The sequence below is a fragment of the Peromyscus eremicus genome, chromosome 10 (genome assembly GCF_949786415.1).
Source record: "Peromyscus eremicus chromosome 10, PerEre_H2_v1, whole genome shotgun sequence".
Classification (NCBI taxonomy): Eukaryota; Metazoa; Chordata; class Mammalia; order Rodentia; family Cricetidae; genus Peromyscus; species Peromyscus eremicus.
Window position 1 is genome coordinate 80,289,899 of NC_081426.1, and position 16,879 is coordinate 80,306,777.

The window sequence follows — 16,879 nt, forward strand, 5'->3', positions numbered from 1 at the left end:
AGAAACTGCAGGTCCCAGTCACCAGAAGGTCTAAAAGGTCAGTAGGTTTGCAGCGCTGCAGGGCTCAGGTTCTGGGCTGAGCTATAATGGTGGCTGCTGCTTGGGCTCAGATCCTGAGAGCCAAGGCTGGTGCATGTGGAGTGTACCACTTGTAGGAAAAAGGGTCCTAGTAGGTGAGGCTGCAGAAGGGATGGTGCCCTGGAGGGAGCTCCTCCTTGCTGTGGCTCCTGTCAGCCTATCTGGCTTGTCTGCCTAGATGCCATTTCCAAGCTGCCAAACAAAAGCTGCCAGAGACCAGCCCTTCAAGTGCTTGAGCCCTGAGTTCTGCCTATAACAAAAGAACATTCAAGCAGCTGGTGGGTGGCACGCTGAGTCTCTCCAGAGTTCTGTGTCATGCTTAGTGAACAGACACTTTCATGGAGTATAATCATACCTGAAGCATTATAATGAGTGCATCCATTAGCAAAATAGGTCAAAGAGGATTTTGCCAATCTTCTACACTCCTAGCACTCTTATATTTAATTTTGTGTAAGTGAATTTTTTTCTTTAAGACAATTAACTACTCCCCCTCAAATACGTAATGCCCCACTCTGTGTCAATTGATACACTCATGGTTGGACAGTAACCATATATTTTATAAAGCAACATTGTTTGTCATAGTAGACTACTGATGGCATTAAAGTATTCTAAAGATATTTTTTCCTTGAGGGGAAAAAAAACCTAACCTCAGCAGGGGTCTGTGTAAAATGTCACTCCATTTTTAAATACGATAGCAGATACATTAATAAGACAAATGGTCCAGAGGTGGCAAGTTCATAACCAGAACTAACCTCTGAGTATGCAGGTGCACAATGACCATGGACATACGATGTTCATTCAAAACCAGAACTAACCTCCAAGTGTGCAGGTGCATGATGGTCATTGAAATACAATGTTCATTCATAACCAGAACTAACCTCTGAGTGTGAGGGTGCACAATGGCCATCGGAACACAATGTTCATTCATTGTCCAGTCTAATAGACTTGTTTGCTGGACCTAGGAAAATGGGACTTTGTTTTTCTTTTCCCAAACAGACAGGCCTTAGAAGTTTGTGGTTGCTCTACCCCCCTATCTGCAATGCTAGCCGTGGGCTACATCCCTCTGAAGAGTTTAGGGGGCAAGCTCCATGGCTCTCCATCTTAGTCCAAATTGTTCAAGCCAGCTTTGTTTCTTCATTACCTTAATTTCTCTCTTTTGAAAAAAAAGATTTTTTAGAAAATTTTTTGTATGAGTTTCTTTTCTAGTTTTTTTAATAATAGATTTGTTTCATGCAATCTCTTCTGATTATGGGCTTTCTCTCCCCCAGCTCTTCCCAGATCCTCCCCTCCTCCCCGAATCCACACCCTTTCTGTCCCTCCTTAGAAAACAAACAGGCATCAAACAAACTGGGAACAAGGACAAAGCAACCGAACAGAAGAAAAAGAGCCAAAGAAAAAGCACAAGAAACACATATAGATGTAGAGACACACATGTTCGTACACCCCTTAAAAACAAAACTGGAAGTCAAAGAAGCTGTAGTTACAAAAAACCAAAACAAACAAACAAAAAAAATCCTGACAAAAGATTATGAGACAAAGAATATCCAAGAATGCCATTGAGTTTGTCTTGTGTTGGCCATCTATTGCTGGACATGAAGGCTGCCCTTAAGAGTAGGTTGTAACCTAGGTGAGACTCTAATTGGAGGGAGCTAATTTTTCAATTGCAAGTGGTTATCAGTTGGAGATAGACTCTGGATTAGAGATGTGTCTCTAATTCTCCCTGCGCTGGGTGGGACCTCATGTGGTATGGACCTGTGTTTGATGATATTTTATTTGTGCTGAAATGTGATTTTATTTGTATGTTAATAAAGTTGCCTGGGGATCAAAGCTAAGAGCAAGCTATTAAGCAGAAGTCTGGTAGTGGTAGCACAGGCCCTTAATCCAATCACATGGCAGGCAGAATCTCTGTGTGTTCAAGGACTCAGCCAGCATGGTGGCACATGCCTTTAATCTCCATACCAACCATAGAGACTTGGAGGTCTGTATAGACAGGCAGTGATGAGGAAGTCACATGGTTGGGTTTATAGCCAATGAGAAGGCAGAATACAAAGGCAATTAAAAAGACAGGACACAAGAAGAAGGTCTCTCTCTCAGGGGAAGGACAGCAGCTAGTGGTAAGATAAGGTGGTCTTAGATCTTGGCTACTCCTTGGTCTCTGGGCCTTTAACTCTTTATTTGGCTCTGTGTTTCTTCTTTAACAAGACCGTTTAGAATTCCATCTATACCTATGCAGTCCCTGTGCATGCTGCCTCAGTCTCTCTGAGTTCATATGTCTTTTGGTTAGAAGACCTTGTTTCCTTGATGTCCTCCATCCACTCTGGCTCTTATGTTCTTTCTAATTCTTCTTCTACAGGGTTTCCTGAGCCCTAAGGGGAGGAATTTGATGGCAACACCCCATTTAGGGCTGAGCATTCCAAGGTATCACTCTCTCTGCACATTGTCCAGCAGACCCAGGATCTCTGTATTTGTTTTTATCTATTGCAGAAGGAAGCTTCTCTGATAATGGACTGAGCAAGACACTGATCTACAAGTATAGTACAATGCTATTAGAAGTCATTTTATGGCTATATTCCTTTAGTAGTATAGTCATATTTGGTTTTCTTCTAGGTCCCTGGCCTATCTGGTCCAGGTTCTAGGCTACCAAAGCAGTCTTAGAGATGGGTCCAATCTCATGGAGTAGGCCTTAAATCCTGTCTGTATTGGTTGGCTACCCCCAAAAGCTTTATATCACTATTTCAAGGCAGGTCATCATTGTAGGTCAAATTGATGTAGGTTACATCAATTTCTTTAGATTTTTTTGAGAAGCATTAATTACTGAGAATAAAGATTTTAGAGTGTAACTAAATAGAGTGTAACTAGATGTAACTATTTTCCTGTTCTTTATAGCTAAGATGGAATAGTTTTAGCAGTCCTAAAGCTAAATTCTACTAAAGCTATGACTGTGGACCTAAGATTCAAACCCGGGTGGTCTCTATGCCTTTATTATGTTGATCTGTAAGAAATGTCACTCTTGTTCAAAGTCACTATACACTGAAGAATTCATACCCATCTTTCTGGTCATGACTTTCTAAAGTATTTGTTAGCCCAAAACATGGGCTGAGCACTGATTATAAGACAATAGCAATGTTGTGAGCTGTGCATTTGAAAGTGATTGAATAAGAACCCACTTGCATGGAACTTGTTGTTGATGAAGGAAACGTGCTAACAGAGCACTAGGGAAGGATACTCTTCCTGGGGGAAGGTTAAGTCAACAGAGAGCAGTGCACATAGTCAGCATGGAATTAGCACTGTGCCTTTGCCTGGGGCTATATGACTGGACTCCTAAAAGAGGATAGAAATGATGCAGACCATACATCAAGTTTACAGTATTTACTTATCTATTTGATACTTTTAAGTTGGAAGCAGCTTGTTTAAAACAATCATATGATAATCTTTGTTCTCCTCTGGTGTTTCTCATTTTTGTCAATGGTACCTTAAACTACCAACTCACCAACACAGAAGTATCTGAGATGTCTTCCAGCCCTTTATTTGACATCTCTGGGGTCTCTAAGTTACATTACTTGCAAACATCTGTTCTCCTTTCTACCCAGGCTCCTGCTTTGTTAGTATAGTTTGAAAAACTGGTTTTTAGTATCTTTTGAGGCAGGCTATGCTTCCTTTTCCCCCAGTCCACTATATTTTTTGTAGGAAGCAACCTTTCTAGAATACTTATCCAACCATGTCATTACCTCCTTGAGTCTTTGATGGCTCCCTCCTAGGGACAGCATAAATTCCTGAACTATATACCATCTCACCTAATCTGCCTTTATATGCTCTGCTCCTACACTAGTTGATGCTTCTGTGTATGCACATACTTGTAACACACACACACACACACACACACACACACACACACACACACACACACAAAAGAAAGAGCTATGTTGAACTTCTTCCAGTTACTGATACAGGTGGACTAGAACTTGGTGGCCTGATTTTAAATGCTAGCACTGCAGTGGTTAGCTGTGGTGCTGCAGGACAGTTAATGCACTGCACTAAGGCTGTGTGTGAGGATAACGTGGGAGGGGGGAAAGCTAGGTCATTTTCAAAATTTCTGACACTACTTTAGCATTTAGCAAATATTAATGTCATTATTTGTTTTCTTCTTCCATGTTCCTGTAAATAAGCAGTCCTGACGGCTTGAACGACTCAAGAACACCCAGCATCAGTATTAATTGATGCACTAAGTGCTCAGATAACAGTGTGTGAAGTATCGGCTCTGGGAAGCTTTCCCTGGAAGAACCTTGCTAAGTTCTTCCAGAGTGCTTCAATTATATCTGAGAGGGGTCTATTTACTTGCTGCCTACTTCTTAGCACTTGGGGGATTACTTTTTGCTCATTATATCCTGCAAAACCTGGTAAATGCTCATTAAGCACTTGTTGAACGAGTGATACTGACCAGTTTAAGGAGACAACTCATTGGCTTAACAGCTATATACTTACTTGTAATAGGATGTTTCCTGTCCCAGCCACCTGTTCCCAAATACCCAGCAGCTGCTTCCCAAAGTATCACACAGAGGCTTATATTAGTTATAAATGCTTGGCTGATAGTTCTGGCTTATTGCTAACTAGCTCTTACACTTAAATTAACCTATAATTCTTATCTATGTTTAGTCATGTGGCTTGGTACCTTTTCTCAGTATGGCATTCTCATCTTGCTCCTCTGTGTTTGCCAGCAACTCTCTGACTCTCTGACTTCCCAGAATTCTCCTAGCCTGGCTCTCATGCTCAATCTCTTCCTGCCCAGCTATTGGCCAACCAGCTTTTCATTAGCCAATGAGAGTAATACATATTTATAATGTAGAAAAGGATTGTTCCACAGCACTTACTAATTTCTAATAACTTCTCAAAAATACATTTACAATTAGCAAAACTAAGACATATTTGTCTACTTGCTTATTCATTATCAAGTATGTACAGAGATGATATCACTGCCTGGCACTTTGCTAGATTTCCGGGATTAAAAAGCAAAAGTTTTAAAGTCAGAATTTAATGTGCCAATACTGTTTGCCCCTCAAATAAGATCATAACTATTTGCTAAAGTAAAAAAAAAATCTGGTTAAAAACTCACCAAATCTTTGAAAACTCTGTCGGTCTGCAAACCCACATATATCAGCTCAACCTGTGGATGGAATTAATGAAATTTTGACCTAACAGATGCAACATATTAAAAAAAAATCATGGTTTGTGTGACAAGTGGGTCCAAACTTAGCTGATTTTTAAAACTCCAGAGACTTGGTAAAAATGACAAAGATACACAAACAGACACATGCACACACAAAGGTTGGACTGATAAAGCTGGACAAAGGATGCAAAACACAGATGCAAATGTTCTAGACATCTCTGTGGTTGCTGTGAGTTACCTGGCATATGTTAATCAGATGGACTTGCCTATCTCCATTTATACACTTATGCCCACTTATACAGTCACTTGATTCTACTTACTGATATTCCCCAATTGGCTCTTTTCCTAGAATTTTGTATACTAAAAGTTTAGAAAAGGTTCCTTCTCCTCAGTGAGCCTTGACTTTAGGACTTACCATGCCCACTTAGCACTCCTTACCCGAGTGACTCAGCCATGATCTTCACACCGAGGGATGAAAGTAGACACTAGTTATTTCAATCTGTAGATAATCCAGTGAATGTATTATGTTGTAGACAGAAATTTTCAATTTCCTTCTCATTCTAGGGTTTCAGAAATGCATTTCAAATAAGTCAGTTGTAATTAAATACATACAAATAGCAAAACTGGTTGTGAATGGTACTATTAATTATATTCTTTACTCATTTCTCCATTTTCTTGTTTCTACATTAGGACACTTGTCAAAAGCATAGCTTTCTTTAAGTGACTTTAGGTGTCATGGTGCAAACACCAGGACTGATAAGATGTCTTCAATTTTTCTTTCAGCATCATGGTCGACTTGTGGACTTAGTCAGCTTTCTGAACATCTTTAAGATTATATTCATATACATATAAATAAATGACATACCGATATATGTATATATAGACTATATATATGAGTATACACACATGTGTACACGTACATACACACGTGCATGCACATATACACACACATTTCTCTGTATCAGTGCCTATCTAAAATTGTTGATGGTTCTCAAGAGACAAATGTAAAAAAGGATGTGACTAATTGTGTAATCACTTGAGGCTTCACCCTTGAAAGTTCTACAGCTCTTCCCCCAAGTGATCAACTATTTGGAAACTACATTCTGCAGACTGTGAAATTACACATGGCTGAGACTTACCAAGAAAGTAGCCACTGGAGTCCCTGGCTTTCAGTGGTCATCTTTCATCACCAATCCTGAGTTCCAGAGCATTGTGGACAGACTGTAGATTGATTTTAATTATAGACTCAATGTAAACATTAAAATTTGTGAGAAGAGAAAAGGTTATAGCCTTTATTCTGAAGGAAATATTTCCTCTTGGCAGATATCTAATCAATGAATTCAGACTTTTTTAATGATTCTATCATTTTAGAAATTGATACTATAAACTCACTCCTCTTTTGAGTGGATTGAGCTAAATTCTCAAAATTTTTGAGTATTTCAGAAAACATAGAAACACAGATATTTCAGAGTCAATCGATGATTTTGAGTGAAGAAAGATTGATACTCAGTCAATGGTTTTGAGTGAAGAAAGGCTGGTAGTTCTGATGCTTCTCTGGTATTCTGAATACCTTGTCCCCATCAGCTACTGGGTTTCCATCCCTCTACTGTTCACTATAATGTGATGGTATACCTGACCCCTGTGGCATTTGATTCATTTATATCTTTCACATAATTGCAGCATGCCATGATTTCTAAGGCAGTGGCTAAATAATAAAATGAGCTCCTGAAGTAGAAGCTAAGCAGAACTAAAATGATGGCCAGCACTAGGATGACCTGAAATTACCTGGTTACATCACATGAATGTGCAAAGTATAGAGAATTACTTAGTCCAAGAAAAAGAAGAGTTAATCAGGAAACAAGTCCACTGGTTATTTTTTTTATTTATTAATGGTATTCCATTATGCCAGATACAATGGTATCTGGCAAAACCATTGTAGAGGCATAGCAAATAAGGTCAAATACATCTTGTTAAGAAGAATTCTATAGTCTTTAAAATCAAAACCCAGATTAGAATGTGTTGATACCAGCTTGCCTCAGATATGTAACACACTCTCAAGGCTTAGTTCCCCACATGCTCATAAACCCTTAAATAGCTTCCATACTAAGGCCATCCCTCCTTCCCTCATTCTACCCATGTGAACTAACTTCATTTATTCTATGTAAAATTAGCTAGGCATGATGGACCATGACAAAGGATTGGGGCTCAAACAGATTTGCAGAACAAAGCAAGAAATTGTATGGCTTTGGGCAATTACCAACTTCTGAAAGACCTTGTTACTCAAAGTGTGATCAATGAAGAGTGGTGTCTGTGTTACTTTTGAGTTTATAAGAGACAAAGGCTGTCCACTCACCACAGAAATACTGAGAAATTTTGCATTAAAATTGCCTTAAAAATTTGAGAATCATTACTGTAAGCTACAGTTTTTTATCCGTAAGAAATAAGGTAAAACAAGTTTTAAAAGGAATCCATTTTAGGGCTTTTATTAGTATGAAATGGGAGTAATGACTATAAGGGGTTTGGCATAGCTTGGGAAACAAGTATCCAACAATAAATATTTGGTGATAATTTTTAAAATCGCCTTTTGAGTTTTTCCCAAAGTAATAAATATTACTTCTATTTTAAGAAAAATATGTGTTAGGAAGTTTAACAAATTCTTGTGATCCCCATTCTAGTAAATGAGGCCACCAGGGCAACAGTCCTCACAGCACAATTACATGGGTATACACTACATTTTGATGTACAAGACCAAGAACTCCCTTCTGTTCTATGACCAATGGGACATCATAACGGGAGGGGCTGAAGAGACAAAACCTTGCCGCTGAGTGTCCAGAACACCATGATCTAGTTTTGTTTAAATCAATCCAAACCTTGTGTTAAATGTATTCTTCTCACTTCCCTGCTTCCAGCTATGATGTTTTTTTATATCTTGAGGTCAAAGAAGAAAGGTTCTCTCTTCCAGGCAATGAGGATTAGTTCTGCCACTTTAAGCTAAACCCAACCTCCAGTGGCCTGTTAGAGGAGTGCACTGTCCCCTCTGGCAAAGTCCTGACTGTGCTTTGCATCTTAGAAGTTTTATCCTGACTTAGACGCTCAGAACCTCTACATTTGCTCAAGCGAGAACACTGAGTTTTGTGGTTCCGCTACATTCCATGCACAGACTTTAGGGAAGGAGGGTCGAGACTCACCTGCTTAGTCGCTTTCCTCTACCAGGTCAGTTCAGTTCCTCTAGAGTCATGCTGGCTGTGTTGCTGAGCTTATCATGGGATGCACTGAGGCTTCATGACAAGGAACTGCAAAAGCTCCTCTTGTTGCTGATGTGAGCACAGTTGTACATGTATTACACTACACAGTGTCCCAGTGCTAACAAGTCTTCAAATACTGAGACTTTCTGTTGTCTTACACAATGGCTGCTTTTGCCATGCTGAGTGAAGAAACTTTTCCACACAAATCTCAGTGTTCCCTTGCTCCATATGTTCTCAGAGCACAGCCTTTGCCTAAATTCATTACCCACTTGTTGTGGAATATTGGTTTAAGATGTGTTACATTTGTTTATGCTGTGGAATATTTGTTTAATGATGCAAAGATGTGCTGCATTCTTTTATGTTGCATTTGTTTAATTCTGTAAAGTTGCATTACTTTGCCTGCCTAAAACACTTGATTGCTCCAATAAAGTGTTGAGCAGCCAATAGCTAGGCAGGAGAAGGATAATCAGGGCTGTCAGGCAGAGAGAATAAATAGGAGGAGAAATCTAGGCTTGAGAGAAGAGGAGGAATGAGAAAAGGAGGAGCAGAGGATGCCAGGGGCCAGCCACACAGCCACACAGCCAGCCAAAGAGTAAGAAGGAAAGAAAGATATTTAGAATAAAGAAAGGTTAAAAAGTCCAGAGGCAAAATATAGTTAAAGAGAAACAGAATAATTTAAGTTAGAGAAGCTGGCTAGAAACAAGCCAAGCTAAGGCCAGGCATTCATAAGTAAGATAAGTCTCTGTGTATTTTTTTCTTTTTTTAAAAATTTTCCCCCATTTTTATTTATTTATTTATTTTTCTATTATCAGCTTGATACAGTATAAATTCTTATCCTAATAGTGAAATGTTTGATTGAGGCTTGCCCAGTGATTGAGTAAAACCAAAACTTATTATAAGCCACAGTCATCCTAGGGTCCCCCCTGCTATGTAGTCTCCCTGGTTCTGTGGGTTGCAGTCTGATTGTTCTTTGCTTTATATCTAGGATCCACTTATGAGTGAGTACACACCACGTTTGTCCTTCTGGGTTGGGGTTACCTCAGTCTCCGTGTATTTATTTGGGAGCTGGATAGTGGGCCCCCAAAGAGTAAAAAGCCAACTACACCTGCTCTTTGACATGTCCAAATGGTGCTTATTTTCCGAGACACAACTGAAACACCTTGTCCTTGTTCCTTCTTTTGGAAATAATATTTCTATTTTGATCTTAACTTTTGAACGTGGACTCTGTAGAGTCCTAATAGATAGGGTTAAATGAAGTTAATAATTATAAAGGGCTTATGTTCTACACATCAAACTCCAAGTTTTCCTTCAAAGCATTTTAAGGTGCTGAGTATGGCCACACATCCCCACATAAAGGCAGGAGGATCTTGAATTCAAGGCCAGTTTAGACTACACATCCTGATCCCCAAGACCCTGCTCAACATAACTGAAAAAAAAGGAGAGAGAGAGAGAGAGAGAGAGAGAGAGAGAGAGAGAGAGAGAGAGAGAGAGAGAGAAAAAAAACACAAAAGAATGGAGGCTATTCTAATCCATGTCTACCACCCTCTCCCATCAAAACTTTTCACAAAGGCAGTGAATATTACTGACTGAGAGACTACAAATTAGTGAATGAAAACTGGGAGGAAGATGGCTTGCTAAACTGGGAGTGAGAATCTAGCTCTTTCAAGTAGTAAAACATGAGTTGAACCCTTTGTTACACTTAAAAAACTGAAGCTAATGAAAGTAAAGGATCAAAACATGTAAGAACAGGCAGCTGCTGGACTAATAAAACACTAGAAGAAATGTATTCACTTATAATTACAATATAATGTGTAGACTTATCCAAATACTCACCTAAGCATTATCCCAAGAATTTATTACTTTACATATAATCAAAATTTATCCCAATTAGCATTCTTAATTCACTTAGTATTATTCTACATTTCTTTCTATTTGTTGCTATTGCCATTGTAATGAATGTTTTTGTGGCCACATAAATTTCACTGTGTTCCCATACCAGAAATATCCTGCTTTTTCACTGTTTAGTTAAAACTAATAAATAGCTTCTTGCTTCTAGTATTTATTATGTAGCTGTTTCCAGTGGGCATAGTTCCAAAAATGGGTTTATTAAATGAAAACCTAACAAAATTGTAATTTGCTTTATTCTGTCAAACTGTTTTTTTAAAAATATGTTATTCTTAAAGGAATAACACTATTTTCCTTGCCAACTGACAAATGGGTATTGTTAATATATTATTAATGTAAATAGGAAAACAATACTTAAATCTTATCTTAATCTGTATTTTATGGTTTAGCAATGCTCATTCCTTTGGTTTTTTTGCAACAATATTATTTTGCTATATTATTTGCCTCTGTAGTTTTCCTATATGCTTTTTTAAACCATAAATATTATTTGACTTCTCTAACATCTTTTTAAAAATAATCCTATTTTCCCCTTAGAAACAACCACCAAACTTGAGTTTAAAACAAGCACATCGGATCAGAAACGACTACAAGTGAGGTTGTGGTGCCCTATGGCACTCCTCCTTCCTTTGTCCTTTGACCCATCTTTCAAAGTGTCCCCATGTGGTTTACAATCTTCTACTGCTTTCCTCTGTGTCTCATTCCGTAAGTTTATCTCCAGATTACTTCGGTAGTGTTCCCCACACTGAAGTACTATCGCTGGACTGTAAGATGCCTTAACATGTAATACGGACAAACTCTTCAGGAAACCTTGAACATTTCTACTTTAATATCTATTAATAATCCATTTTGTATTTGCATCGAACTTCCACTGGTTTTCTACTTATATGAGGAATATAGATAGACATGTGTCATTGAAACACATTCAGAAAACTGCAGCATCAGGTAATTACAGGAACACCTTAGAGTGCACTGGAGTAAACTTAAATGGCAGAGGCCAACCTATGGACATTGGGCCCCTTGACCCAATCAAGATAGGACATAAATATGAGATAAATGTCCATGTAACATTATAGAGTATTACAGTAAGATTTTAATGAGTAATGTGCTGTGCTGTGATGTCACAATGGAAGAGAAATAAAGCCATAAGACATTTTCAGTTCCATCATACTCTTATGGGCTTACAGTCCCTTGTTGATCAAAATGTCTTTATTAGACATGGACACCATTTTTAAAAACTGGGCTTTTCTCCTCATGGAAAAGAAGCTCAGGTTCCAGGCTGAACTGGAGAAGCTGTCAACGAGGGTCCCCTTGTCTTCCTTCTTTATGATCCTTAGCACCCAGTTCCCACGTTATGTTCCCATTTGGTGACTTGAGTCATACCACATTGAAGCTAGCAGTGAGAAGGGCAGGTAGCAAGGTCATGAGAGCCGATGAATGAGTTTTGCGAAGGCTGTGATCTTGTGTTTGGATGTGCTGAGTTTGCGGTGATGCTGAGCTGCAGAAGAGTCCCTTATGCAGAATGGGTGTCCTTTACAGCGAGGTACAATGGTGAAGACCTTCTGCATGCGCTTTAATAGCCGACTTGAGGCTAATAATATGAATGAAAATGCTCAGAAAGTTGGTGCGGAATTGAGAGCAAAAGAAGCAAGCCTGGCACCCAGCCTTAGAGGAACATGTGCTACATGGTTGTGAAGAAACAATGAAAACTCCAAGGGATAGAAATGGAGTAGCCAGAAATTCAGAGTAAATAAGCAAAATAGAGGATATCCTGAAACAAATGTCAAGAGAAGGAAGCATTTGGAAAATCAAGCTGGCTTGGGCCCAGGAAGCCAGAAGTGAAAAGCACCCATTTTATTTATCAACCTTGAGCTAAATGATGATCCTCACAGGATCATTCCATAGAGGCTTGAAAGCTTCTATGGGTTGATGAGTGAGTGCGAAATGAGGAAATACAAACCACAGAATAGATTGTGGTTGCTCCTGGGGAGGAATGATATGGGTAGGTATCATATTTGAGGCCTTGAGGGAATTGGTTTGGATTTTTTTTTTTTTAAGTGGGAGAGAGTGAGCCGATCTAAAAAGCTGGGGTGAATAATTCATTGGACAATAGGAACAGAGAGGGAAAGGGAGAGTTAAGAAGCAACTCTGGAGGCCCTGGAGATGGGTTTTGGAAACCTGGTGAGGCAAAGTCATTAAAGTGGCTGGTGGGGTGTGTAAGAAGGGCACAGTCAGGGAGGGTTGTGTCACAGACATGCTCTAAGGCTTCCAATGGCAGCTTACGAGGTACATCTCACACCGCATTGCTTTATAAGGGACAGAAGCTGACTCACTGTTCTGATTATTACACAAATGTGTGTGTGTATACACACACACACACACACACACACACACACACACACACACACTGAAAATGAAATGCCAGGAAGGTAGACATTACTCACTGTCTTATCAGAACCTGGCTGTTATGATCATTCATTTTGATGACTTTTAGTTTTTCAGTGGGACAGAGGCTTGTGTGGAATGGCCCTCCTTTCCCTCTCGTTTATTAGCTTTTACATCTCAACATTCTCCAACTGTCAGATCATCTCTGCCAATTTTAATTCTCTCTGCTGTTACTCTCCAAAAACCTGACACCTCTTAGTTATCTGCCGACCTGGCTTTTTATCCCCGCCTAGCTTCCTGTGCCTTGGACGTCTTGATAATACATTCTCTCAGACCCTGGTCTTGAACTTGTAAAGTCTTAGTAGAGTTATTCCTGTCTGGCTCCTCAAATTATTCACCATTGAGATTTAAACACACACACACACACACACACACACACACACACACACACACACACACACGATAGGCAATTCTATGATGTTACTCCCTAACCAAGAATTCTTTTACAGACAGCTTTCCCCTGTATTCCATGCAGTGGAATGTCAACAGGGAATGCAATAGAGAGAATTTGCCCTCTGGAGGTGTGATTTAAATGCCACCCTGTGATCTTCCACAAGTCACTGAGCCTTGGTGCCATGTGGATTGAAAAGAAGCCCTATGGTTTCTTGTGGCTATTAGTGCCATACCCGGATGCTCATTAGTTATGCTTGTACCCTTGACCCTATCCCTGTTATTCTCTTAAAGCGCCTTTAACTTTTTCACCCACCCTGGGAATCTCTAAATTAACATATTTTAAGCCTGGCTTCTCTTAGCTAGTCCAATATAGCAGATATTGTGTTAGAATCACTGCGGAACTCTCCTTGTCTCTCTCCACCGGTGGTTATAAGAATTCACACTTCCAGAATCCCACGGATTTACAGAGCACCACCTGCTTCGGAGGACAGGATGTGTGGGTTGTTTTAATTTGTACTCTAAAATGGAATTCTTATTGTTATGAGAATTGACAAAAATTAACGAATGCTTGAAATGTACCACGACCACTCCGGCATGCTTACATACGGCTACCCATGTAGTTCTTAAAGTACTTACTAAGACCATCACGATTTCTATTTTGCAACAGAAGGAAACAGACACCTCGTGGTTTAAATGATCGCCCAGGATTATGAGCCACCAATGACCCAGGAGGTGGTAATCAGAGCGGCTTCCCTTCCTTTGCAGCTCAGGGATTTTGAATTTACAAGCTCCCCGGAGCCTGCTGGCAGGCTGCAATCAGCTCTGTCAGTAACCAGCAGTTTGCTGGTGCTGCTTGAAAGTGATGTCCTGAACAAGAGCGGAGAGTGCAGAGCTCGCCACCGGGCAGCAGCGTGACCTGGGGACCCAGAGGAGGAGCTAGCCCTTCACCCCTTGGCCAGAGAGGGCAAGGGAGCTGGCGACCCAGACAGAACCTGTTGCTCAGGCCGGGCTTGGCTTCTGCTTTCAACGCGGCTGGGACTCTTGGCCATGAGCAGGTGAGGGTGATGGGAAACTGCTTGGGCTCTCAGCATGGGTGGGAGACCCTTTCCCAGAGGCACCACTGGCCTCGGTGACACTTGGTAGCTTGGATTCTGAGGTTTTTACTCTTGACCTTTTCCCAGAGGCTTTCCGCTCCCTGGGCTCTCTGGGTATTGATTGTCCCTGGAGCTTTGTTCTGGTCCCAGGCTGAAGTTTGCCCTGGGGTCTTCCCAGCACTGCTCCGCCCAGTGGGCGCCTGTGCTCTTTGGCTCACAGAGGAGGGACCTGGCTGCGATGGAGGTGCTTTCTCACCCTCAAAGTCCCCCGACCCCTCTCTAGGTGAATACTGGTAAACTTAGTTGAATCACCTTAGGAAGGTAAGTGGATCCTTAGCGAGAGTTTCCTACACGGTTTGCTTGCTTCATCCGCATGATTCTTAGAAATGGCATTTGTGGACCAGGCTTGGTCTTGCGCATCAGGGTTTGCCAGGGAGACTAAAATGTGGCTAGGACAACACCCAGCTCTCAAGGCGCTGAAGATGGCATTTCTTTTGTGTCAGACAAGCAGGCAGTGCTAGTGCAGCTCTGGGACATTAGGGTGCTGACATCTGAGAAACAGAAAAGTGCTCTCCTGTAACTAGAACTACATACAAACCAAGGAACAAAAATGCATTTACTTCCCATTTCCCTTCAGCCAGGTTGTCGATAATTTTCAACATTTAAACAATATTAATTAATTAAATATAATTAATATAATGAAAGGATTTCATTTTAATCAAAATATTCCAATTTCTTGGAACCAGGTATCCAAATTCTCTTTCCATCCCATGTCTAAATCATTTTCATAAGAGGAGAAAAGATGGACAAGCCAATGTGTTATAAGCTGTGAAGGATATATTTTTGTTGTCGGCTGGGATCCCAATTAAAAGTAGGTTGGGGTAAAATTAGTGACATCGGAAGTCACAGCTGAATTTGCAACATTTCAATAGAATGTTCACGGATAGTATTGATCAACAGCAAGTATGGATCAATAGGAAAGCTGTGCCAACAGCGTGGCAGACTTCAAATTTTCCTCTTAAGACGCCTGGTTTAATTAAATATCGACATTGCTGCTCAGTAAAAATTAGATATGATTAATCTGAAATGTGTCTTAGTTATGATTAACAATGAGTTGCAGGACTCTCGTTATCTTCCGCTTCTTGTCATTTTCCTTCAAATCTATATCATTTAATCCTATAGTTCTACCATATCCCCGCCCCCCCCTTAAGGCAACAGGCAACTTTAGGAATATTGAAAGTTCCTATTACTTTTCCGTCATTTATTTTTCTCTAGGAGTTTTTTTTTTTTTTTTGCATGTTGCAAATGTACTGTGAAGAATTTACAAGTGTGTATAATAGAAATCTCTTTTTATGATCCTTTTGGTTCATAGTTTTATTTACCGCGTTTCATCTGTACTATCTTCCAGAGGTGTCAAAACTGTAGACTATACAGGTACAAATTGACTATAAGCCAGTAGATGGTTTGTGCCTGGAAGACTCTGCATTTGCTACAGCTGTTATTGCACTTGGGTTCTGGGGTGTGGTGTGTGTGTGTGGGGGGGCAAGCTTGCAGGTGTATCTGTGTTGTGTTAGGGATTTCCAGCTGTATTTCAGACCAGGTAAGAACTTTGTTCCTCAAAGCTAAGTAAACCAGCAAGGATACATTTTGTAGCACATCACTTTAATAAGAGATGGAATTGATTTTGGATGAACACTGTCATGCACGTTTGAAAATATCAAATCGGATTTCACATTCTTTACCCTTGTATATAGTATGTTAGTGATCTTGACAAATTATTCTCTGGAGAATTCCATGCTTAGAATTAACTTGATGATAACAGCTTATTTCTTTTTTCTCTGGTTGAATGAGTTGCAGTGTTTGCCACAGCAGACAGACTTCCATACCCTTCATGTGCCTTCTACAGTCTCAAGGTAGAGACAAGCTCTCATTTCAGTCAAACACACCACCCCCAAAGCCCCACCCTGTTGGCTTTCTGCCCTAAGCAAATCATTTGCTGTCTCTAATGCTGTTTAAACATAAAAGGATGTTAGAATTGCACCAGTACAACCCTTTCAGTCTTTAGAAATCCCTGGTTTCCCACGGGAGAAAATCAGAGAATCCAGAATGAGAAGGCTACCTTGACCTTGCCTTGCCACTAAATGTCCTTAGCTGAGGCCCTGAAATTCATTAGTTTTTCTATAGAATGACCTGTTGGAAAGAGATGTAGTTTCTATATAGAATGGGAATCTATTTGACTAGTTGGATGCAGCCTCTGGTACAAGTAAGATGATGACTTATGGTCTTTTCTCAAGAGCCAATCTCTGAGAAGTCTGAAGAGTTCTCAGGCTGTGGCAAAAGAGGAGTCCCAGCATGTACAGATGACTCATGACCAGGACAGTCATTAGCTAGTACAGTAAGCACTGGGCCCCAGAGAGGAGCGAGCCAGAGCCTCATTGTGTTTTGAGTGTGTATCTGTTACCTTATTCAGAAGTTCCCTCCCTGCCTCCCACAAATGGAAAGCAAAAATTAAACTGATTCCACTGACACACGAGATTGAGAAAACATGTCTTAGTCGG